At 35.1% G+C, this 26,511-nt stretch overlaps 1 long non-coding RNA gene across 2 annotated transcripts; it reads left to right on the top strand.

Moving 5' to 3' along the window:
* Positions 1-8,210: 8,210 nt before the first annotated feature.
* On the top strand, positions 8,211-23,314 carry LOC149224668 (uncharacterized). Of its 2 annotated transcripts, none has more exons than XR_016249527.1 (2): positions 8,211-8,556; positions 23,086-23,314. It is a non-coding gene; the product is annotated as an uncharacterized LOC149224668 (long non-coding RNA). The 2 variants fall into 2 exon arrangements; XR_016249528.1 differs by lacking the exon at positions 23,086-23,314 and adding an exon at positions 11,646-11,787.
* The last annotated feature ends 3,197 nt before the right edge of the window (positions 23,315-26,511 follow it).

Below are 26,511 nucleotides of genomic sequence, written 5' to 3' on the forward strand. Positions count from 1 at the left end.
TAAAATTTGTAAGTGTTCTTTTTCCCATTATGTATAAAATTGTTGTCAAATTGCCATGATCTACCCAATAAAATGTGGCACACATCCATGAGCATGATGTAACAAATGATTTTGTCTGGGTAGTTACCTATTTGCAACTCCACTTCACACTATTCATTCATCAACAATTGATGACCCTTTTGAATACATGACACCTTACAAGGTGTTGGATACTTCATCTTCTTCAAACTCAATTTCTCCACTACTTTTGTAGACATTAAGTTTTCTGTGTTGCCACCATCAATCATCACTTTGTAGCATTTCCTTTGGATTTTGCAAACATGATTTCCTCTTAACCGATTCAACAACTTGATTCTTTGGTTTCAACAACACTTTCTTAAGCAATAGAGACTCTCCTATCTCTAGTACATCTCATGCCTCTTGTACCTTTGGTTCCCATTCTTCCACTAGGGCAACAAAAACACTTCTCTAGACCGTGTCTCTATTCTCTATAAATTCATATGCCATGTGTCCAATTTTTCCACACCTATAACACTGAACCTCTCTTCCTCTACTTCTTCTCCATCCTCTCGAAAATGATTGTTGGCCTCTGAAGTCTCCCTCTTGCTGTCATTGTGGGCTTGAGCTACTAGCTCCTTAATTCTCTGTTGTAGATCTTCCTCTATTTGATTGTTGTTCGCTTGCTCTAGCAATGCTTTTCCCTCTACCCAACTGCTTCCTCGTAAGCTTCTCATAAGCCTTGAAATCCAACTGGTATGTTTCCTCCACGGTTTTGGAAGATAACACACTAATATCATCCTAGATATCCAACCTAAGACCATTAATGTATCTAGTTGTCTTCTCTATAAACTCTTTTACATAACCAATCCTAATATTCACCTTATATAACTTCTATGTATACTTCCTCACAAACATTAACCTTTGTCTGAGATTTCACATTTTCCTTAATAAAGTAAGCTAATAATATTTTGGAAAAAACTTACCTCTGAGCTTTGCAATCATACTATCCCAACTCTTGATCTTCTCCTTGTTCTTCCTTAATTTCATCTCATCTTGCACACCATCCCACTATAGAGCTGTGTGTCCCTTCAATTTGGTGACAACAAATTTAACTTTCTTCTCCTCATCTCCTCATACTCAAAGAAATCATCCATCTTTGTGATCCAATCCACAAGCTCCTTTGGTTTCATGCTACCAGTATAGGTGGATATATCATGATTAGGTTTGGAAACAAATCCTAAAACTTTTTTTAGTACTTTAACCTCCGCAGAATCTTCAACTTCTTCTTCTTTTGAAGACATTTTTCCCTCCTCACTCACATCTCTAGCTTCAGGATCTCTCTGTCTATCGATTTCCATGGCTTCCATTCAGTCTTCCAACCATTGCATAGATTGCATCACTCAACATCGACTACAAGCCTTTGTCCTCTCTAACCTCCTCTTCCACCTCATCCAACTCTTCCAACTTTGTGAGCCATATTTATTCTTGGAGCATATACAAAATTTTCTTTGATACCAAACTAGTGTAGGCAAAGGGGATTTTTATAAAACTATTATTGGAAACTAGGCCAAATTTTCCTTTACACCTCAAATTATTTACTCATAGAACCACCCAGCTAAAACATGGGACGTCCAAGCCACGCTAAAAAATATATTAAACAAGTGGGAGGAGTGTTATAGGTTTTAAAACCACTGTATCCAAGCCTTTATTCATATAATGGGTGCTAAAGGAAAGCCCTTTTCCAAAATCCCCTCGATTTAAACCTTGTAAATATATGCACCTGTGGCCAATACATTTTAGCACCAATGCGATGAAACGAGCCCCATGTAACATGGACACGTGACTTGGGCACTGGAACCCTGGACCTCAATGATTTAAAGTCCGATGAAAAAAATAATTTCCTTGCAAATTTCTAGAGAGACAGACCATAGGGGACAAGAATGTTCTTGTCAACTACTGTGTTCGATCCCTATTAAATGTTGACCTTGGACACCGACCTTTTGTTAATAAACACACAAATCCGCTCTTAAAAAAAACCATGGAAATAAACTTGGGGAAGAAGTGGGTCCCATCCATGCCTCCAGACATCACCATAGTTCATTAGTAATCAATGTCACCCGAATTTTCAAAGCACACATCAAATTGTATCTTCGGGGAAGAACCTTTGAGGGAGAAAGCCCCACGAAACAAGAATTTTCATGTCGAATATTATCGCTACCTTCCGTCTGTCAAAATACAACCTAGGTTTCGACCTTTTATGTTTAAACCCTTCTACACCTCCTTTAGAAATTTCCAGGGAAACACTCCATGACAAAGAATCTTTTTTGAATTAATGGACACAACTATGTCACTGCTACAAGCCTCCAGAATCACGCTAATCTTGAAGAATGGTTTGTTGTTGCCTATTCCAACCTTTTTCAATGAGCACAGGATTTGATTAAAGGCTCATGACTTTAACACAATAACCCCTGCAACATTTAATATCGTACATATGTGCATTCAAATGAAAATAAAAAGGATTGCAGAAGAACTAGTTTTTAAGCCATGTGTTATCAACTCAATCCACTCATCTCAATTCTCTCTATGATCTTATATTAATTCAAACCATTAACAAAATACATAGATGAGTCTCATTCCTGTTCCACAAAGACAGGATCATATGAGCGCAATTTTGGCATATTATCAACTAATTACAACAAATAGCTAAATCAATCTATTTACAAGGAAAATTAACAAATTCTATCCTAACAAATCTACACATCGAGGAACCTCCTCTAGTAAAGGAACTTGAGCTCTTGGTAAAGGAACTTGAGCTATTGGTCATTTGAATTTTACTGGATACCCCTACATCATTATGGAAGTCAATAAAAGAAATATGCCATCATGGACTCCAAGCTCAAAACCATTTTGCTCTATAGGGCACAAAATTGTTATGATCGTTCATTTATTCTCAATGCCTATATAGTTTTTAGGCCACCTTACAAATTTCTCTATAAGCTCCTTTTTAACCCAAAATAAATGAGGAGAAAATAAAGACTTAAACTCCTTGCCTTCCAAGTTAAAATCTTGTTTTGAAATAATAAATACTTAAATTCTAAGTGAGAAGGCACAACATTCAATTGAGATAGAAGTGAAACACTAATCCTAAGTCAACCTACTTATATAATTATGTAAAGTTTTGCTTTTGCTAAATTAATTTGTCTAGCATTACAAATAGCATTTTTTTTAATGGCAATGCATAAAATATGACAAATAAAACTTTTTATAATTTTTTTATTTTTTATTATTATATTTTTTTTTATTACATACTAAAACTTCAACTCTATTTTAATATAAAACTTACCATTATTATGTATTATTATTATTATTCAAATTCATACCTATATTAATAATAAAAGAAAGAAAAAAAAAAACAAAGAAACATACAAATTCCACGCAAAAGTATTTTAATATAAAACTTATCATGATGTATTATTATTATTAAATTTATTATTCAAACTCAGACCTATATTTATAATAAAAAAAAGAGAGAAAAAAAAGCAAAGAAACATACAAATTCATACCTATATTAATAATAAAAGAAAGAAAAAAAAAACAAAGAAACATACAAATTCCACGCAAAAGTATTTTAATATAAAACTTATCATGATGTATTATTGTTATTAAATTTATTATTCAAACTCAGACCTATATTTATAATAAAAAAAAGAGAGAAAAAAAAGCAAAGAAACATACAAATTCCACACAAAAGTAGAAAAGGAAAAATGATCATTCAAGATATTTAAAAGTATAACTACAGCTTTCAATAAAATTATCTTAAATAATCAATCATTGCATAGCGTGATAATGACATTAAAATTTAAAATTCACGAGTTCTTTTATGTTAAAGTATGTATGTGCTCCTTTTGGAGGAGAAACTAAATTATAATAGAATACTATGTAGTTTTATGAATAATCTATATTGATATTTTTTATAAATATTGTTTGCAATTAAAATTATCTAATTTCAATTAGTTAAAAATTATATAAAATTTTAAATTTTAAATATAGTTTATTTAAAATTATTTTTAGTTAATTAAGAAAGAAAGGTTAAAAAGTTAAACTTTATTTATATTTTTTTTAATTTATTAATTTTTATTTTAATATAAAAAGTTTTTTTTTCAAAATCAATAAAATATTAAAAAAATTATATAAAGTTTTTATAAATTTAAATAGTTAGTATTTTTTTTATTGTTTACTAGATTATGTGAGTATTGAGATGACTGATATACTTAATTTATGGCTTTAGTCTCTACCACCCAAAGGTATTTAAGTCGTTATAATCACTCGAGGATGTGTCTATCTGGACTACACCAACCAATCCTTCACATGACTAGAGTTTTTCCCATAGAGTTTAAAACCTATGAACTTTACACCACAAAGTACCTTAATAAAATACCCTATCACCTGCGACTCTATATCCCATTGGAAAATTTAAATAATTTAATAAAAATATGGTTAAACATTTTATAATTACCAATTCCAAAAATTATATATATATATATATATATATATATATATATATATATATATATATATAAAGAAATGGTTAACTTTGTATTAATCTAGTTAGAAATGCCTTTATATTCAAAAACAAGTTTCTTTCATGGTCTTCCAAAAGTGCTCAAGTCAAAGCCTTCCCATAGACTGAGATTTCTTCACCAAATATGTAATAGAGTTTTTCTTGTAGGATCTCCAAAACACTCTATTGAAAATAACAAAATTGCAAAACATTGGGTAACTTAAAGTTTATGAAGAAGCTACCCGCTGCCCTCGTCCTAGTTCCAATTGAGCCCATCTGAGCCAATGTGATCGACATCCATTTGTAGAGGCAGATCCGTTGTAATATCCTGGCTTGTTTCAGTCTGTTGCGTGTTCTGTTCAATGTGTAGTGGTGGATTTGTTGAAGCTCCACTGCCCATCTCCACTTGCTGCCTTTCTTGCATTCCATTCTACTATTCATTGAGACCAAATAACTCTTTCAGCACATTAACGATGACTATTTCCACTTTCACTTCCGCATTATCCACCTTGTAATCCAACTTTTCCGTTTTAGCGATTAACAAATCTACTGTTGCCTACATGCACTCCACGTCTTTCTTTAGGTCACCAAGTTGTTTTGATACTAGAACAATGTGGGAACGAGCCTCAATCACTATCTTCTCTCCCATTTTAGAAACTAGCTTCGAGATCTCCTTTTTTATCACGTCCAGCTACTCATTTAGGGACTTACTGACACCGCTCTTGGATGTGAAAGCCATGTCTTTGCTCTTCACTCTCTGATGCTAATCAAATGTAGTTTTACCTTGAGTATCTGGGTCCGAGACAACTGCAAAGAAGCTCTTATCACATTGAATGTTTACATCTTGTCCTCGCTCAGATTGATTTTGAAGATCCATTATTAAAACCACCAATTTGAGAGCACACACAAGGATGGTCGATCCAGATCTCAAGTTGTACTACTAGGTTCAACCTTGATATAGGTAGTTAATATATTGTCGTCTTTACTCCACCTCACATGATACATGTCCATACACCTCGTGTTCCCATCTAGTTTCTTGTTTAGTGGACTCCTTCATCCATAATTAGCAATCCTCGACGCTCTTCTGGATCTTGAGATAAAAAACATGTTTATGCAGATTGTTAGACCATAATTCCCTCTTGATGTGATCCCTGGGAACTATATATCATCCTTTGTATGGGCACATTCATGGGATATTCCATTCTTTTGGCTTGTTTTGATCTTCCATAAGAATTCCTTGAGCCGAATTAACCTCAATATTGGCCCGCTCATCAATTAAATGATTATTATCCCTTTTAACACGATAGAGGTCAAAATTTTCAAACCTATCTAGAAGGAGCTTTATTCAATGATCTATTGGAGGAAAATTGTTCTCCATGTGATCCTTCATCTTGTGACATTTTTGTATGATAATCAATAAATCCACAAATACACTTATATGGTGGATATCTTTTGCAAATGCAATTTTCAGTCCTTGCCAAAGGCCTAATGCTTATGCCTGATTAATTGAAGAGATGCTTAATCCCCAAGCAAATTTTTTCTCTGTTTCTCCATTAGGGCGAAGAATAACCCCTCTTGCTCCTACCCCCTCAAAATTTTTGTATTTCAAAATAAAGATTTATTTATTTATTTATTTTCAACAAAACAAATTTTTTTTGGGTCCGAACCTATAACATATTTGTAATTCATCTAAGTCCTCATTTCCCTAAATGAAAAAAAAAAAAACAATTCAAACCCAAAAACATTTAACACAACTAAAAATTTTAAAACTGATTTTTTTTTCACAAAATGATGTTACACATAAAAACTTAGTTGTCAAACCAACAATGAGAACAACCATCATTGGTTGTTATTAGAGAATGAAAGCTAACTCGTCACTGTTATTCAAGGAAAAACACGCAACTTGGAATTACCCCCTATCGGTCTATAAGGGGGCATGTTTTCACCCCCACCATATTCCTCTGGGTCTTGGGCTATTAACTTGTTTTTTAATATCCCAGGAAGATGAGCTCTTAGCTAAGAAAAATCAATTTTAGAATATACTCCAAGCCCAAATATTATATCAATAAAAATGTTAAGCTAAAATCAATAAACAATAAATAAATAACGTTAAATATTATAAGCTTTTCATTACTTGAAAAATTAAATAAATATTTACACTATATTAAATAGAAAACATCTTTTTTTATTTATTTATTAGGTAATGCTTATAACTTGCTATTAATGATTTCTATATATTAAATCAATGTTAGTATAAGTGTTATATGTTTCATAGGATATTCAGGGGTATTTTCAAGTATAATTTGCTCAAAAATTGGGAGGGATTTGTTGGAATAAATTTGAGTTGTGAATTCTCCATAATCCAAGTGCCCTAGGGGTTTTTATGGTGATGAATCTATATATACATTGAAAACATGATTTTAAACAACAAAGATCAAAATTTGGCTAAAACAAAATTGACTAGATTTTAAGGAAAAACTCCAAAACATATAATGTTTACATAACGCCTTAAAATATATTAAATTCAAAACAAATTTTTTTGTTTGCTAGGTAATATGAGTCCTCACGCCTAACTTGTGACTTTAGTAGCCATAACTAGGGGAGTGCACCCGACCTAGGGCACACCAACCCTTGCCATGACTGGATTTTTTCTCACAGAGCTTCAAACAGATGACCTTTTCATCACAGAGTACCTTAATGGAACACCCTATGACCATTTGATGTATGCTTTGTGGGTAAAATTCAAAATCTTTTAAATGAAATTAATGTTTAATTAAAAAAACTATATTAAATTTTATTCAAAATGATATTTGACATTTCTGTATTCAAACTTCTGTGATCCATAATGAATTAAGTAAAGTTTTTCGGTAGAAATCACATAAGAGAAATTTTTGGCAGACACGTTTGGGTAGAAATCTCATCCTCATGATGAACCACACTTGTTGGTTCGAAACGTATAGGCCAAAAATTTTTCTTATGTGATTTTTACCTCAAAACTTTACTTAATATTTGACATATGGAAAAAATGCCAAATCTAATTAATAAATTAAATGACTTTCTTAATTCAAAATCTTTTAAATGAAATTAATGTATTAAAAAAATATATTAAATTTTACTAAAAAAATATTGGACATTTCAAAAAAATGTCATAAATCAAATGACTTTTTGTCCAAATATTAATACAATTTTTAGCCAGATTATCATTTCTTGTTTAAAATATACTTTTGACATTTTATCTCACTGAATTAAACTTAAAATCATGATTTAAAAATAAAAATACTAAATTTTGAACAAAAAAAAAAAAAAAAAAAAAAAAAAAAATAAATAAAAAAAAATATATATATATATATATTTTTTTTCCTTTAAACTACACATATAAGAGCAGTAACTCCATCAAAACAAAATCCCTGAATTAGAACCATAAATAAAGTCCGTGACTTAAGTTAAGTGTAATTATCTTTTGGAAAAGCCCTTAAATTAAGTGTAATTATCTTTTGGAAAAGCTTGGTTCACAAAACAAAATCCCTGAATTAAAGGCTTAGATAGAGGAGTCATTATCTTTCTGGAAAAGCTCATGTCACTTCCGTGTACGACATGGTCCCACCTAAATTTGAGAGTTCCCATGTTCAGAATTCAAATCGGCCGACACTCGATTTTCGTTGTGTGCTGTCCATCTGGACTCCAAGCATTTTCGAGACGATGAAATATGACACAAGACCTCCCCTGAATTGGAAGCTCCTTTGCTAACGAAAGCTTCTGTCTCAGGTCTGATCAATATTCATTATCATAAAGATATGTGCTGGAATCCTTATCTGCCAGAAGAGCAGTATACTGAATTGCTGAAAGCAACAGAAGATGAGCTAAGAGATATATATGGCTAACTGGGGATTGATGGTGGAACTGACAAGATTGGCTGCTTTGTGCTTGGACGTGCTTTCTGAAGCTTTGGAAGAGCTGCAACTTACATTGGGATTGGATTGACCTACTTTTTAACGGTAAATTTCTTCCTGGACTAGATGATGGTTTTACTCTGTACGTGGGTAGAATTGAATTATCAGCATTTAAAATGTTTTTGATTTTAAAATTCTATTGTCTTCTATGCAAATATCTTTTCCTGAAAAATATTTGTCTCTGTAGTGTACACACAATCTAGCACAGGAGGCATGTTAAAATAGCTCAGCGGTCAGGTGACTATTGGGTTCTTGAAATGGGCCTAGTGTAGTGGTTACTGGTTCTACAATCAGAAAACTGTCATGTAAACCCACAAGGAGGAGTACCCATTTCAGAATTTAGGCCTTTTGCAACATAGCCTGCATAAGAAGAGATTCCATTGTAGACTCTTTCTCCATTGAATACAATCTGGATGTCTTTTGGGGGCTGTTAGATCATGTAAGCTTGGCTACATATGGATCCATTTTCCCTTGGATTTCTTGCCAGAGTCGTCCTTCTTAAACTTTTCATCCATAAACTAGGATTGAACATTGTAACTTTGTTCTGTGAAGTTAATACTTTTTAAAAGCCCAAAGTGTGCTAGCGCCTACAGACTCTCTGTCCAGCATACTGGCCTCCATCTTAAATTCTTGCTGACAGAATTGAGAAAGCTGTTGCAGTCACCACCTCAAGGTTGCATGCAAGTCCAGCAGATGAATAAGGTCTGTGGAGTCATCCTAAAGATATCCTTTTAATGTCGAGCTGCAGGCCTATTGACCATGAGTCTAGTTTGCACCAGTACATGAAAGGATAGGGAAGACCTCAGAATGGTCTGCGTGGCCGGCCAAGAAAGCAGCTCTGTTTAATGCTTTGGAAAATTCTATTGACCTTTTTCTTGAAGACCCAGAATGGCTCTAGGCATTCCTTGAGTCTAGACTCTAGAATCAATAACCATAGCCATTGCTTACGTCTGAACTCATACAAAATATGCCCTTTCCGCCATCATTGTATCAATAGTGTCATTTGGAATTGCCATACCGGGATGTCTGAATGTTGGGGCATCTAAAGTAATAGCTTGAAGAAAAGGCGTAAGTTCACTGATTAGACCTCCAAATTGGAATACTATGTTGGAAGGCTGAGAGAAGGGCGTCTCAAGAGAGTGGGGAAATGGAAATTTACTGAGTTGCATGCAAATATGATGGTTTAGAGAGAGGATTAGGCTTCTCGTATCAATAATTGATACACCCACCCCAATTTTATATTTGTGTTTATGCATAGCCATATTTAGAATTCTGCAGCTCTGTATTTGTTTTTCATTCCGCTCCATCCTTTATATATAATTGTCTACATGTACTGTCTCCACTTCATATTAGTGGAGAAGTTGATTTTCAAATGTTTTAGAATATAAAGTCTTCAGAAATTCTTTATTCTTGTTTGGTTGTTGGCATGTTTTGGTTTAAGGATCGAAGTGTTCTTTTTTTAAGCTACATTTCTGAAATGAAATTAAATTGCTGTAGAATTAAAAGGCATTTTTGGTTGGAAAAGAAACCAGTCTCAGATTCTTATTTAAAAAACCAGTCTAAACCAAACTCTTAACCCTTCGGATAGCCTGGCATATCCTATAGAGGTCTTAGTCTCTACTAGAGTTGAGCACAGTTCTTATACAAAAATGATACAGAACTCAGCCTACTCCAAAGTTACAACAATTGTGGATGCAATCGGGAATGGCAAAGGTTCTTGTGTGGGCGTGGCAACCATCCCTAGGAATCAGGGAATCAGCATACAAACCCTAATTTTTTTAATAAATATATATTTAACTTATATGCTGATAAAAAGAGAATAAAGTTTTGGGAAAACATAACTCAGCATACTCCAAAGTTAGAAGAATTGTGGGTGCAATCGGGAATGGCAGAAGGTTCTTCTATGGTTGTGGCAACCATCCCGAAATTAGGAATCAGCATCCAAACCCTAATTTTTTAATAAATATATATTTAACTTATATACTGATAAAAAGAGAATAAAGTTCTGGTTGGAAAATATTATAACTTTTGGAAAAGAAACCAATCTTAGATTCTTATTTACAAAAATTATGCTACATTGGCTCTGTCTAAACCAAACTCTTAACACTTCAGATAGCCTGGCATATCCTATAGAGGTCTTAGACTCTGCTAGAGTTGAGCACAGTTCTTATACAAAAATGATACAGAACTCAGCATGCTCCAAAGTTACAAGAATTGTGGGTGCAATCGGGAATGGCAGAAGGTTCTTGTGTGGGTGTGGCAACCATCCCGAAATTAGGAATAAGGGAATCATACTCCAAATCCTAATTTTTAAATAAATATATATTTAACTTATATGCTGTAAAAAGAGAATAAAGTTTTGGGAAAACATTAAAATTACAGATTACCCCGTTTCTAACTTCACCATTTATACAGTCACAATTCATCTTCTATATTCAGATTCATCATTCATAGTCACAATTTATATTATATATTAAGATTTATCATTCGCAGAATAATACATAAACAAATTCCAGAATTAAAATTTCTGATTTCTGAATAATAAATGATTGAACATTTAAAAAAATTCAGATTCATAGTACATATAAACATTTAACAAAAATTCAGATTCATAGTACATATAAACAAAATTTCTAAACTCTAATTTCAGATATGTCAAAATTATGACTGACAAATTACATCATAAATTCGTGAGTTATAATCATAATCGTAGAGAGAAGGTTTTTCTGGCTGAAAAGGAAGATTTCTAAAGATGTTGCACTCCGAACTTGCCAAATGAGAATGCTGATATGCCAAATCCACTCTCCGAATGCTTGATATCAGGTTGTCACTGTCACTATGTTGATGCTCCAAATGCCTGTTATTGTTAGTTGCTTTCAGGTCTCAACCTCTCATAGTTTGCAAGCGAAAGTGAAAAATAATGTTGTTGATGTTTAGGTCTTGGTTTTCTAGGGTTTAGGTTTACTTTCTGTGCTTTTGGTCCTCTCCTACATCCTCTTTCCTGCAATGTGCCCTTCCCTTTCTCATGCAGCTTTGATTTTTTATGTTTTTTTTGGTGGTGTTTTTTCGACAAATGATGTGTTTCATCTTCTTGTAAATGGATCCATCACATGTCAAATTTTTTCCGTTTGCAGGAAGCAGCTCTGATGCAGTTCAGGGATTCAGAGATTCCAATTCAGAGATTTGGCACCTTTCCTAGGTGATTCCATTAACTATGGCAGTATGGTCTACTCTGATCCTTATACTATACACAGAACCTAGTCACTAAAATAGAGATTAGTCAGGGTCTCTATCTTCCACTTTTTCTTCTAAATACTAGCCTTGTGTGCAAACATTTTCTCTCCTTTATTTAGAAATCCAATGCAGTTCTCTACCATGTCTTCAAGCCTCCGAACATCAACTTTGAGCTGCCTTTCTACAATGTGGTTCTCCTTTGATATCCATATGAGGAATATACATGTTTCAGTCCTCACGGGACTGCTGAGAATCGACAACAAGGCCATGTCACTTTCGGGAATTGAACCTGGGGTGGGAGGATAGCAATTGTTCCTCCCAACCACCTGAGCTAAACCCAATTGACTGCCTACTCTTCAAGTTACTTCAGTAGTGAGACCCTTTTATACTAGGCCTTGTTTAAATAAAATAAGAAGGATGACATCCACCAAATGCTTCATGATTTTAATGCTTTGTATCTCAGATTCCCAGAATAATCTTTTAAGGAATTGGCAAATATCAAAACACTCATGATTTACTCTTTTTATGAACCTTTCTCAGATGAAAGGTTACTTATCTCTAGATTGAAAGAACATAATCAAGCAAACTGACAGACCCGTGGACTGTTTCCCATGAGTTGTTTTGAAATCTCTTTGCAGTTTCCCCTCCTTCAGCTAAATGGACCCCTCTCTTGCCAAGTGAACCAGTCCCGCAGTTCCAAGATCTACAACCACGAGTGAAATCAGTGTCTATCAAATTTGAAGTGTTTTAGTAAATTTGAAAAACATTATCTTTTATTGCAGGATCTTTGAAAACCCCTTTTGTTACCAAAATTTCTTAAGAGCTTGGAGCCCCCAATCACTTTGGCCTTATTAAAGCCCAAATATCTTGTCTTGTTTACCCTTAGATCAATGCAATTGTCATTGCAGTATTTTTAGAAGTGATGCCCAAGGAAATCTAGAATTCCTACTTCTTACTATTGTAGAAGATTAATCCGGGAGCATTTCAAGGAAGGGTTTGCACTTAACTCTATCTTTGGCCAGATCTCGAGGGAAACAACAAAAATCTCACTAATATGGAACATATAAAATTCTGTCTTAAATCATGCGTTGGCCAGCTATTCCTGCATGTTCCCTATGTCTAAATATGGATACAATGACTTATCACCCTACAAACACAAATCTTAATGGTCTATGACTCTATCTGTATGGGCCGGTCTCCCATCCAAATATACATTGTAATATCTGTATACAGAAAGTACATATAAAGAAAGCTCCATATTATACTAGCATATTCTAATCTTATAATTGTTGAAGGAAGATATATTGGACATAGAACGAGAAAACCACTTTATCAAGCCTAGTTGAAGTTCCGTCTTTTGGAGAAAGACATTATATATGCCCCAAAACCTTTGTGATCTGAATTAATGCTCAAAAGGCTGTTAATAGTGGTATTTTTCTCTTCTCCAAGAATGGATTTATATGATCTTCTAAGCTGTTGACCTCTCCTACCACTTAGCTTCCCTACCTCCTTTTGCATTGTTCTAAATCACCTTGAACTCAAAAAACTGGTTGGTTATCCTTAAGTTGCTTCGTAGTAGATCTGTAATGGTGGGATACATATTCTAGATATTCTCCCGTCAACAGGTATGATAATCAAAACGATAGTAGGAGGTTTCCTGTAGACTATAAAAACTTAATATTTTGTTTGTGAGTGACCAACTACATCGAAACCTTTTTCTGACCTTTTGTAATATATGTTGAGTGCTTTCATGCCTTTATTTTAATAGAAAATTTTGTAATGTTTTGATTTGTAATGATAAAGATGATATTCTCTTTATAACATGACCGCTGGAAGTGATTAGCTAGTTATCACATGTGTTTTTATGAAGCCCATCGATTTGAAATTGTAGGGAAAGATTTGACGCACAATAACTTGCCTAAATAGGAAGAAAGATCTTTCATGTATCTGAGTCTAGTGAAAAATAGTAAATAGCTGAATGATAAATAAAGAAGGTTGGTCATCGCAAGTGTAGAATTAAGAGAATGTAATCTAAGGAAGATTACTCTTTATTTGGTAAACAGTAAACCCATATGATAACATCAGAACAGCTAGAGGAGTTTGTACATAAAATGCTAAATCTGAAAAATGCTTAATTTTAACTATGGATAATCTTTTCTGATTATTCAAAGCTTTCGTGAGTCAGAAGGCTTAGTTACTGCTATTTATTACAACTAATGGGCTTTACCTCAGGTGGTGCAGTATGGCAGTCCAATCAGAAATTCAGAGTTACACACCGTAAACTATCAAACACACACACCATGCATTGAACAGAAATAGACACAACAATCAAACATAGACACAGAATCCATCAATTTGAGGTTTTGCTGCCTCTTGTTCAATGGAAATGGCCCAAACTCTCAGTCCTATTACATTCATAAAGCCATCATGGTCTCTAGATTCTCCACTGATCACAACTACAAAAGGCTAAACTACGAGAGCCAAAGGTCCTTCACTCATTCACAGTTCTTGCATTTATGCTTGTGATATTTGGACTCTAGCCTTCCCACTCAAGGTTACTTGGGAGCAGGAGGGGGAGCGACATTTTCAGAAGCTCTTGGTTTGGGAGTGATTCTGGAGCATTTTTTATATAATATATATTTTTTATATTTTGATGCATATATGTCAACAAAATCATGTCGAATGATGAATTAGATATAAAAAACATAAAAAACATAGATTGAACCATATAACAACAATCATCTAGAAGTTATAATCTTCATCAACCACGTCCACAAGTTAGTAACATAGTAACATACAACATATTGAGTCTCATGATTCATCAATCTTAAAGTTTTAGGCTTTCAAAATTCAATATATAACATTTATCATCATTGATCACCAAAGTTGTACTTGTAAGCTAAGTGTAACCATTACAACAAATAATATCTAAAATAAAATGAAATGAAACAACTTTCGACTTTCACGAAGCATCATATTCGTAACTCATTACTAATGAGTTTTATTTGCCAACTTCAAACTTATATTGTCATAAATGGTTTACAAAAAATATCATAATAAATATGAAAGAGTCAATAGTTATAAAAACTACTAGAAACTAGAAAATACAAGTAAATCTATTATCTATTGCTAATGCTTGGGCCCAGTGTTACTTGGGAGCGGGAGCGACATTTTCAAAAGCTCTGTGTTTGGGAGCGAATCTCGGAGTGATTTATATATATATATATATATATATATATATATATATATATATGATACATATATGTCAACAAAAACATGTAGAATGATGAATTAGATATAAAAAACAAAAAAACATAGATTGATCATTGAACCATCAACCATATAACATTTATCATCTAGAAGTTATAATCTTCATCAACCATGTCCACAAGTTAGTAACATACAACATATTGAGTCTCATGAATCATGATTCATCAATCTTAAAGTTTCAACTTCAAGCTTTCAAAATTGAAAATTCAATATATAACATTTATCATCATTGATCACCAAAGTTGTACTTGTAAGCTAAGTTTAAACTTTAAACTTTAACCATTACAAGAAATAATATCTAACATGAAATGAAATGTTATAAAATGAATTATGAAATGAAATGAAACAACTTTCACGAAGCATCATATTCATAATTCATAATCATTACCAATGAGTTATAATTGCCAACTTCAAACTTCAAACTTAAATTGTCACAGTCATATATTGTTTACAAAAAATATCATTATGATATGAAAGAGTCAAGACTCAACAGTTATGAAAACTAATAGAAACTAGAAAAGACAAGTAAACTATAAATCTATTATCTACTACTACATGTGGCCCTTGCCACGAGAATTGTCTAATGTATAAGCAGGTCGTGGTGGTCTTCTAGGAGTCTCCCGCACAGATCGACGACCAGAACCAGAAGGAACATGCCCTCCACGTGAGGGTGTAGATGGAGGCGGCGACAGTAAAGGAACAAGACTCGGAACTCAAGCACTGCTATTGGATGGTGGAGGTGGCATGGTTGTTGCTTCATCTTCCTCTCTTATAAGTTCTGCTTCCAGTTCTTCAAGATGTATAGTGCCATCCTCCAAATTATCATCCTCTGAGTGGTTGTCCCAAATTTTATATGTTAGATCCTCATAAGCCCGATCACAGTAATGACTCAACAACCTCAAGTTGTAGTGCACATAAACCAAGCTTTTTGCCCGGTTTTCATTGAGTCTGTGTCTTTTCACATTATGTATGAAGTTGTAGGTGCTCCAACACCTCTCTGTAGAAGAAGTATTTACAACTTGTGAGAGAACTTTTTTTGCCAATTTTGGCAAAAGTCCATGGCCGCCATATGATTCCCAGCATGTGAGAGCATCAAATCTGTCTCTATCTTCCATTGTATGAAAGGTACCAAACAAACCAGTGCAACTGAAGTATCTCCCTATTTCAAGACGCACACTAGCACATTTTTCCCTATCAGGTATCAACTTTTCTAATGCTTGCAAATATTCTGTAGATACCTCTTCATCTATATGGGGTTTGGCCCTAACCCCACCCCCTGGTGCAGGTTGGCCCAACCAAGATGTAGACTAGTATTTTGGCGTAAGGATATACGCCAAGAAATGTAGTGCAGCATTAAGTTTATCCCACCGTATACACACACAATCGTGAATCAATTTGGACAAGTTGGGATCATTGTTATGAATAATATCTTTTATTTGCCCCAACATGGTATCCATCTGCTCATACACCTCGCCAATCACTGGTCTATCTGTATCTGCAAACCAAATCATGTGATAAATGGGCTTGGTGAAATCCAATACTTACCTCACACGTGCCCAAAACATACCATCAAGAGCAACCTCCTCCACCTGTTCAAAACCTTGCCTGTCAGCTGCATTTGTAGCCCTTTCCTTTAATACCTGCCAGTGTGGACTTGATACCATGCTAGCCAATGACTCTCTTACCTTCAAAAGGCGCCTGAAGGTGAGGTAATAGCTACCAAATCTAGTCCTCGCAATCTTCAACAACTCCAATCTTGAGTGACTGCGGAAAAGGCCATGGGTATTGCTATGATTTGTAATAAATTTTATCATTTGTTTGCCTTTCTTGTACAAATCACCAATCCATTTGTATTGTTCGTTTTTGTTCTTAACAATATCATGCATCAAAAGGTTCATTGTGTGAACCAAACACCCAGACCAAAATATGTTGGGGTATTTATCCTCAATAATTGCTCCCGCTGCCTTACAATTAGAAGCATTATCAGTGATGACTTGGATGACATTGTATGGCCCAATATGGTCAATTGTTTCAAGTAATGGTTCTGCAATGTTGATGGCGGTCTTGAACTTGTCTGAGTAATCATATGCTAAAAGAAAGATGGCAACACTAACAAACACATTAAGAACATTTATCAATGGCTTGCCTTTTACATTTGTCCATCCATCAGATACAATGGACACCCCATGGTCAATCCAAGAACTTGTCATTCTATTCAAAGAATGTGATATTTTTTCTTTTTCATGATCAAGTCCAATTGTTCTTGCCTTGTCATACCCAGGGCTCTTGTATCCTTTAGGGGTATCATTTATGGCCAAAACCATTTGGTGCCAATAAGGTGAGCGAAGAACATTGAATAATATCCCACATGCATAGAGAAACCTATAAACTTTTGATTCCACATCATTCCTACACCCTTCATCAAGGAAATTTGATATGGTTCTACGTCTTAAACTTGGTGACCCTGTGCCTCCATATCCACTGCCTTGGGAGGATGCTGAAGGAGTTCTTTGTGCATGTGATTGTGAGCTTGGTTCAAAGAAACCCTTTGATTTTTTAGATTTGTATTGGGCTTCCTCCTCTTCCCTTATGTATTTGGCTCTATCTGCTGCTGAAACACCTGTACAAGTTTTGATTCCTATTTGTTTATCTCCATCCCATGGCATTTTCTCGCAGAGGTGTTTTCTGGCACGGATGTATGAACCTGTGTAATTATTGTTGCAATGGGGGCAATGAAATTTAGTGGTTCCACCCCCTTTCCCTGCTTCAGGCCTGTTAACATATTTCCACAAAGGGGTTTGGTCTTGTTTAGTTTTTTGAGTTGACTCATGTTCACTCTCCTCCAGCTCCTCCTCACAGGGGTTTTCATCAAATCCACTATGCCCCCCTTCTTCATTTTCAATTTTAACCCTCCTTTTTCTACTCTCCAGCACCATAATAACCAAAAAAGGAACCAAGAAGAAGAAAATGCCAAGAAATATAACCATGATGTTTGAAATTTGAAGTTTTGAATCTGCAAAATTAAAAAAAATGGAATGGGAAATAGAGAAAAATTTATTTATTTATTTATTCAGGAATAAACATTAAAAAAAAATTGTCAGACACTCTATTCAATATTGTAGAGCCTACCTCTTTGGCATCCAATCTCCCCTTGCAAGCTCTCCAATCTCCCCTTGCTCCTTGCTTTCTCTTGCTCTCTCATTCTCTTGCTCCTTGCTCCTCACTCTCTCCTTGCTCTCTCTTGCTCTCTCTCACTCTCTCCTTGCTCCTCACTCTCACCCTCTCTCAATCTCAATCTCATTCTCACTCTCACAATGATGAAATGAAATGAGGGAGGGTCTATTTAACCCTCGCTCCCTCCCTCACAAATTTTCCACAATTTTTTTTTTACCGCCAAATTTATCTAGTTTTATTTATTTTTTTCACGCGTTTCGCTCCCGTTGGTCGCTCACATCGCTCTGGAAGCGATTTTTATAACCCAGGAGTGGTCGGGAGCGATCACTCCCTGACCGCTCCTTGGTTATAAAAAGCACTCCCTGCTTCGCTCCGGAAATAGGCAGGGAGCGCAAATTTTTTTACGGGAGCGCGCTCCCGAGTCGCTCCTGCCCGGAGTGCTACCACGAGAAATGTCTAATTTTTTAGCCTTGTTGGAAACTCAGGATCTATGTCATTAATATCACCCTCTAAACATTAATATCCAGAGGTATCTTTGTCATTACCTCTAGATCTGTATAGGGATCTTTATCATTGATATCATCCTCTAAGCATTAAACATAAGATAGAAAAAACATAGCATGTCAAGTCAAGATTTTGTTTGAGTGATGCGCACATTTTTAGGAGGATCATGATAGAGGAGTTCGACAACCAATGTCACTAACATCAAGGTACATAGAGGGATTGGTGCTCTTGATTAAATACAAGTTCCATACCTTACTACATGACAAAATCCAATGAAAACATTGCAATCCCCCCAATCCTGAAAAACTGATAACTCTGCTGGATTTTAATGAAATCTAAAATTCTACTTTTTCCATATGAAATCCAATGAGGTCAGAACCACTCTCAAACATCCTGTGTCATTTCATGGTAATGTTAAATATTTTAAGTAAAATGATGAAAATGAAGATTAAGGAGAATGTCACTTTTATCATGAATCACATATCGATACTAGGGCCATAGGCTTGATCATTAGGCTGCCCCACTCAAAACTTATTTGTTTCTTTGAAAAAAATTGCATTTTGAATATTATTGCAAAAAAGAGTAAACACTCCTGAAAAACCAGGGAGCGTTTTTTTTCCAAGGAGCACGCTCCTGAGCTGCTCCTGCTCGGAACGCGAAATGGGAGAGGGGGCGTGAGGGGGAGGGGGAGGCGCTCCCCTACAACCCTGTTCCCACTACTCTAATCATGCCTTCCCACGATAACCAACCAAATGCAATGCTTCAAATTCCAGGGGTTTGTAAAAATTCACTAAGGACAATAAAATTACAAATTGTTATAATTTTGGGCTAAATGCATTTTTAAAATGCACTCCCCGATGAATTATGCATTGTTGAAGGCTCAGAGGTTGTAGAGGATGTTTCATCATACCTATCTCCTTGTCCCAAGCTCAAAATTCATGCAGCAATATCAAATTTCCATGAAGTGCTAAAAATCTAAGTTTGATGTTAAAAGCTTAAGACACAGGATCTACATCAGCTTCAAGTGGCTCAGAAACATAGTTTTAAAATTCGGCCGATTCGAAACGGAAACGGCCGAGTTGATCCATTTCATTGCCCAGAAATGTGACTCGGTGGAGGAAACGGTTCAGTAGGCCAAGTCATGGCTAACTCGGCCGTTTCTGTATTGACTCGGTTGAGTCATAACCAGTGGCCTGTAACCCCATCAAAACAACGATTTGACATTTTTTTAATGAAATTTTGAAGTGTTTGCTGATTGGTTTGAACTCCAATGTGTTTTATGAATTAGTTAAATGTTATTTGGGGTCCATTTCCCCCTCCCAAACCCTATTTAACACACTCAAATGCTCTCTACTATTGATATGCTATTCAAATTTCATGGTCATGTAAAATTCTTAAAGTAAAAGTGACATTCTCCTTAATCTTCATTTTCATCCTTTTACTTAAATTTTTAACATTACCATGAAATGACTCAGGATATTTGAGAGGGGTTTCGGCCTCATTGGATTTCATATGGAGAAAGTAGAATTTTAGATTTCATTCAAAATCCAGCAGACTTATCAGTTTTTCAGGATTTCAGGATTGGAGGATTGCAATGTTTCCATTGACTTTTGTCATGTATTAGGGTATGGAACTCGTATTTAATCAAGAGCACCAATCCCTCTATGTACCTTGATGTTAGTGACATTGGTTGTCGAACTCCTCTGGGATTCGCTCCCAAACCAGGAGCTTCTGAAAATGTCACTCCCGCTCCCGTTTTCGCTCTCGCTCCCCACTTTCGCTCCTGCTCCCAACTTCCAAATAACACTTGAGCCAGATGATGTTGGCAACTCTAGCAGTAGCCAGTAGTACTGGTCACAGACTTTTGTTGTAGAGGCCATTTATAGCCTCCTTGGTTATGTGTTTTTGTTTTGATCTCTATATCATCATCGTGTATGTATTGGACAATGCATTGGGTGCCATTTTGATATAATGGATATATTCATGAGCCTACTTTGATCATATGTTGTCTTCTATCTATATTCTAATGCTGTGTGTTTGGAAACATGAATGAAAATCTTTAAAATTATGTGTTTTCATAAAAAATAAATATTTAATGTATTTTTTACAATGACCGAGTCATTGAAATCGAGTCGACCGAGTCCGAGTCGGAGTCGGAGTCGACCCTCGGCCGAGTCGGAGTCGGAGTCGGAGTTTTAAAACATTGAGTCAGAAATATGCCCGCTAGCGTCAGAGAAGCATGCCAAGTGGAATCCAAAGGCACAGGATTGAAGTCTGAAACTCTGGCTATTTCCAATTTCATTGCCATATGCAAGCAGTTAATCTGCCAACTCAGTGATTTCTGCATTTTTTTATCAAGGGCAACCAAGTTTGCATTGCTTCACCAAAATACACATCTATGGTTCATTGCAAATTCAAATTGAGTGATTAAACTTGGAAGATGTTTGTTTCTCCATTCCCCACCTTCCTACGATTCTGGAATTTCAATTCTGATCTGAAAAATACCCGCTGTGCAAAAATACCATAAAATTTCCTTCTTTACAGAGTGTCCAAAATGCCCACCAGCCCTCCTTAAATCTGGCTATTTCCAATTTCATTGCCATATGCAAGCAGTTAATCTGCCAACTCACTGATTTCTGCAATTTTTTTACCAAGGGCAACCAAGTTTGCATTGCTTCACCAAAATGCACATCTGTGGTTCATTTCAAATTCAAATTGAGTGATTAAACTTGGAAGATGTTTGTTTCTCCATTCCCCACCTTCCTACAATTCTGGAATTTCAATTCTGATCTGAAAAATACCTGCTGTGCAAAAATACCATAAAATTTCCTTCTTTACAGAGTGTCCAAAATGCCCACCAGCCCTCCTTAAATCTGGCTATTTCCAATTTCATTGCCATATGCAAGCAGTTAATCTGCCAACTCAGTGATTTCTGCATTTTTTTTATCAAGGGCAACCAAGTTTGCATTGCTTCACCAAAATGCATATCTATGGTTCATTTCAAATTCAAATTGAATGATTAAACTTGGAAGATGTTTGTTTTTCCATTCCCCACCTTCCTACAATTCTGGAATTTCAATTCTGATCTGAAAAATACCCGCTGTGCAAAAATACCATAAAATTTCCTTCTTTACAGAGTTTCCAAAATGCCCACCAGCCCTCCTTAAATGAATCAAAAGATAAAATTGAAGATGCAGTTCACTATTCTGCCATGCTGGCTTCTAAATGCATGTCCTAGATTTTCTTGATCCATCTTCAAATGCACCTGGCTGGTCTACCAAACTGCTCTCTGACACTGTTTTTGACATTTCCAGAAAATGCATGTCATCATCACTAAAATGCTTGCCAAGGTCTCATCAATGACTCAAAACAAGTTTTCAAAGTTGTTTTTGATTCTGCGGTCAATTATCTATAAACCTATTTTATCTCACACTCTAAATAAACTTCTAACTTCTAGTGTACTTGAAGAAAATTTGCCCTTATTTCTTCAGCTCAGGGAATGCACACCCAGGGCAATGTAAACATGCTCAAGTCCTGAAATCTGAATTGGAATACTTGTAAGTCTTCCACACCTATCTATGCATTCAATTGCACGCAGGATAGCTTAATTGGCCAAGGATTCTCATGCATCATCACAAGTATAGGAAAATGACTAAGAGCCTTTGGAAAGTTAACCAAATTGATGCACAGTTAAGGTTAAACCTGTTTGGATCAGCTTTTTCATGCAAATAACAAACCCTGCCTATATAAAATCTCTGTAAATTGACCCCATATCAAACACTGATTCCAGTATTGATATGTTACTCTACACCGGAATGCTCACACTGGAAAATTTCAGTTTAAGGAATTTCCTTGAGCAATATCATCCATGAATGGAAGAAAAAAGATGAAAAGTTGACATACGGTGAGAGAAGTGCATATATTATATAATATTCATATATACACGGGATGAAAGAAAGGGAACGACCTAAAATACATATTAATTATAATATTTAGTTACATGACACTCAGCGGGTTATGACTAATATTTTTCATGAAAACTGATAACATATTAAACTAGCACAGACCTAACATGTCAAATGAAGACTATAATCATCAGAAAAGGATAAGGCCTAGCCATAGGAAATTCAAATTTATCATCCTTTTTTAATCTTTTTCAAGTATGTCTGCTTGTTGATGCTATATGCTAAACAAGTCCACTCTCTCAGCTGATGCAAACATTGCTCTGAAGCATGAATACTGAAATTATACTTTGTTGATTTGAGCGACAAATTATTGGTAGAAATATTCTCATTCCATTTGTGTAGAGAATGACAATGCAAGTAGTCTAAATGTCCATTACCCTTCTTACCATGCTCATGAATTTAATTAATGATGCCTATCATGCTGCAGATTAAAATGGGGGGTTGCATTGTCTACAATTCCTCTGTTGGTCTTTTGAATGTTTTATCAATTATCATTGCGTTACTTCAATTTAGCCGTGCTTGTGATTTCTTCGTATGGAATATCGCAAATTGCTTCAACCTGAAATAGAAACCCAGAACATTCAACAGAATTTCAAGCAGCACAGAGTATATATTAGTAGTAGAGATCTCCAACAACAAAAGTAGGGTTTTTCAGACTTCAATAGCCATTGTGGAATGTGATCCGACTGGCATGCATGTCTCTTTTATGGAAAAGAAGCTGTCATGCAGCCTTTTATAGGGCAACTAATCCATTCCCTTGGGGAGAAGTCACAACTTTACAATCAGAGCTGGCCTTACATATTTTAGCCAGGATTGGCATTTTCAGAAAAGATGTACATTGTCATGAGATTGGAGCGAAGGCGGATGTATTAGCTCTCCTTGCTTATGTGGGGAGGGGAAATCTGTGATTGTAGTTTGGCTCCAGGATGAACCATTCTTTATGTACCTTTTTTATTATTTAGTAATGCAATATTAGACACAATTTTCACAAAAGAAAGTGGTCAATCCTAAGTTCAGCATACCCCTTTGCAAGCATTTACCACATCACACACGCCATATATTGTAACGTGGATATCAGCCCTAGATATCAAGGAAATTAAAATTTTCCAGAATTTTGTTACAAGATTTGTGCTGTTATTGCATTCCCACTGATACTCAATAAGATGCAGTTGAACAAAGAACCTCCATAAACATTAACAACAATTGCCATATGTTACCACAGCCAATTCTAATTTTAGTGATTTCAATTTAAATAATGAGGTGGAATGAACTCAGAATGCTAAACCTGCCATCGTCCAGTTTAATTCAATTGTTGAATGGAGGAAAATTGCACAACGTACCTAGTTTGGCTTTACTGTGAGCACATCTGCTTGCTTATAGCGCTTCCACAATGCCTTCTTGATTAAACAGCCTAACCTTGAATCATATGATTGATTGATCAAAGTCCAACCATTACTGCATAAAAGTAGAGCCCTCCAGTCACCTAACTAGTAGCAAATGTTTTACTGTATTCAAAAAGTTCTTGGATGCAGACAATCTTGAAATTGCAATTGTATAGCTGGTTGGACTTACACACAAATCTAGTGAACCTTGGCCTAAAATTAATAAGCCACGGAAGAGGGTTTCAAGATGGATCATCTCCTTCAACAAACTCTACCATGGATCAAATTTTGTTTCTTTTAATCCACGCAAGGCATCTGTTACTTAAATTAGCGTTTTTTCATTCTGTCTATGTTGATTTCGTAAGTACCAGGTGGAGCATTGATAGTACAGGGGTGCTTGTTTGTCTCATCAGGAGAGAATTTCTTAAAAATGATCAAATGTAAACCTCATAAATCTTTTAAAAATTCAAATATTTGTATGATTGAGTGATATGTAAAAATGCAAAATTTTCAAAAAAGTTTGTTAATAAATTATATACAGAGCCTCTATATATATATATATATATTAGTATTTAAATTTTTGGTTCAGAGAGGGATGCTGGTGATGACGAGCTTTACCAGTGAAAAATGAGAAAATAAATACTAATAAAACATAGGTTTGCCTTCAAAAGAATTCATAGTGATCGTAATTTAATATATATTTTTTTAATAACATATGATTTTTTTTTGGGTAACTTTTTGGTTTAGTGAGGGATGCTCGTGATGATGAGCTTGACAAGTGAAGAGAATAAAATAAAGGCTATGAACATAGGTTAGGTTTCAAAGGAATTCATTTTAATTGTAATTTTAATTTAATAAATTTTATTATAGTATATAAAAATAAAATAAAGTACATTAAAGTTAACTAAATTCAATTTTAATTAATTGTAGTTGTTGCACTCATATACAAATAATGGATTAGATATGAAAGATAAATGTGAGATGCATGTCATTTACATAGAATATTTTATATAATGTTTAATGGTTTTTGGTTTTCATATTCTAAGTGATCTCTTGGACTCTAATGACTTTTCACATTTTATATCATAATTCTTAGCGGACTAGGTGTCTAACATTCCCTCCTTTAATCCGAAGGGGTATATATGAATCCAAGAAGACAACTATAATACAAAAATACAACAATACATGACAACGATACGATGAATGTGCTCTTTCAAATGAAGGTATAAGGTGGGAGAACTCGAGGTCTCAACTAATGGTGGCTTGAGGATGACCACCAATACTGGAATGCTTAGTGTAGTTCTTGGAACTCTTTCAAATTTGGCAAGAAGTTGAAGTCTTTTGCTAGAGGAAGTGCTCTCTATTGTTTTGAAAAAGGAGACCATTTGGGTCTCAACCTCGAACGCTTAGTGCAATTCCCGGAATGGTTCCAAATTTGACAAGAAGTTTTTAGTCTTCTGCTAGATGGAATATCCGTAATGTTTTGAAAAGGGAGACTATCAACCTGGAAAAGAGAGGTCTCAACTTGCAGAAAAAGGGAGAATCTCAATTTGAAAATGGAGGTCACCAACTAAAGACATTCTCATGAGCTTCTTTGTCTCTAGCTAAAACTCTGAATTTGGGTATGGCTAATTCTAGCTCTAGGCTTAGGCAACAGATTTAGGTTACGACTTAGGCTTGCTCGATTTATCTTTGAAACTCGTAGATGACCATCAATTCCCCTCATATCAAATACAAGGTGAGAAGATGAAGAGAACTCAGTTGCAAAACTTTTCAATACTTGAGAATAAATCCTATGGTATGAGCAAAATATCTTCGTGGTTGTTGAAGCACATTGCCAAAAAGTGACTCATCCAAGGTGAATTTGCGTTCTTGTAGGAGGCTTGTTTCTTAAGCATTTGTTTGAATGATGAGTGTGCTGACCACAATGCTCACGTAGATGAAGATCAAAACAATGATATTTCGCTTGCCCAACTTGATTACAGTGTTGGCATTTGACAATCTGCTGTGAAGGAGGAAGAGAAGCAGGTGAAGACAAGTTGTCCTTAAGAAATCCAACACTTTGAATTTTGATGGGCTTTGAGTAGTCTAGAATATGAAATGACACTTCCTTGTCATATCCAAGACCAATTTTGTTCTTTTTGTTGACAAGCTCTTCCCAAGGTCTAATGATAGGCTTGGGAAGAGGAACCTAAACTTCTGCATCTTTATGCAAAACTACTCTTGAATTGGGCACTTAATCCACATCTTCACTAATTTGATTAGTTTCTGCGTGCTAATGGAAGGCCATCTCAACCTTACATAAAGGAATGTTATGAACAAAAACAAGTTTAAAATGATGTCTTTTCTGCTGTAATTCATCTTGTTGTAGTTGTGATTTGAGTTGCAAAAATTCAATCTTTTCTTGTGCGTTTTGGTTCTAATTTTAGAGAGAGTGCCCTTGCCAATTGTGATTGTATCATGACCAATTG

The sequence above is a fragment of the Pinus tabuliformis genome, chromosome Q (genome assembly GCF_031772625.1).
Source record: "Pinus tabuliformis cultivar Carrire ecotype Pingquan chromosome Q, CPIR1, whole genome shotgun sequence".
NCBI lineage: Eukaryota > Viridiplantae > Streptophyta > Pinopsida > Pinales > Pinaceae > Pinus > Pinus tabuliformis.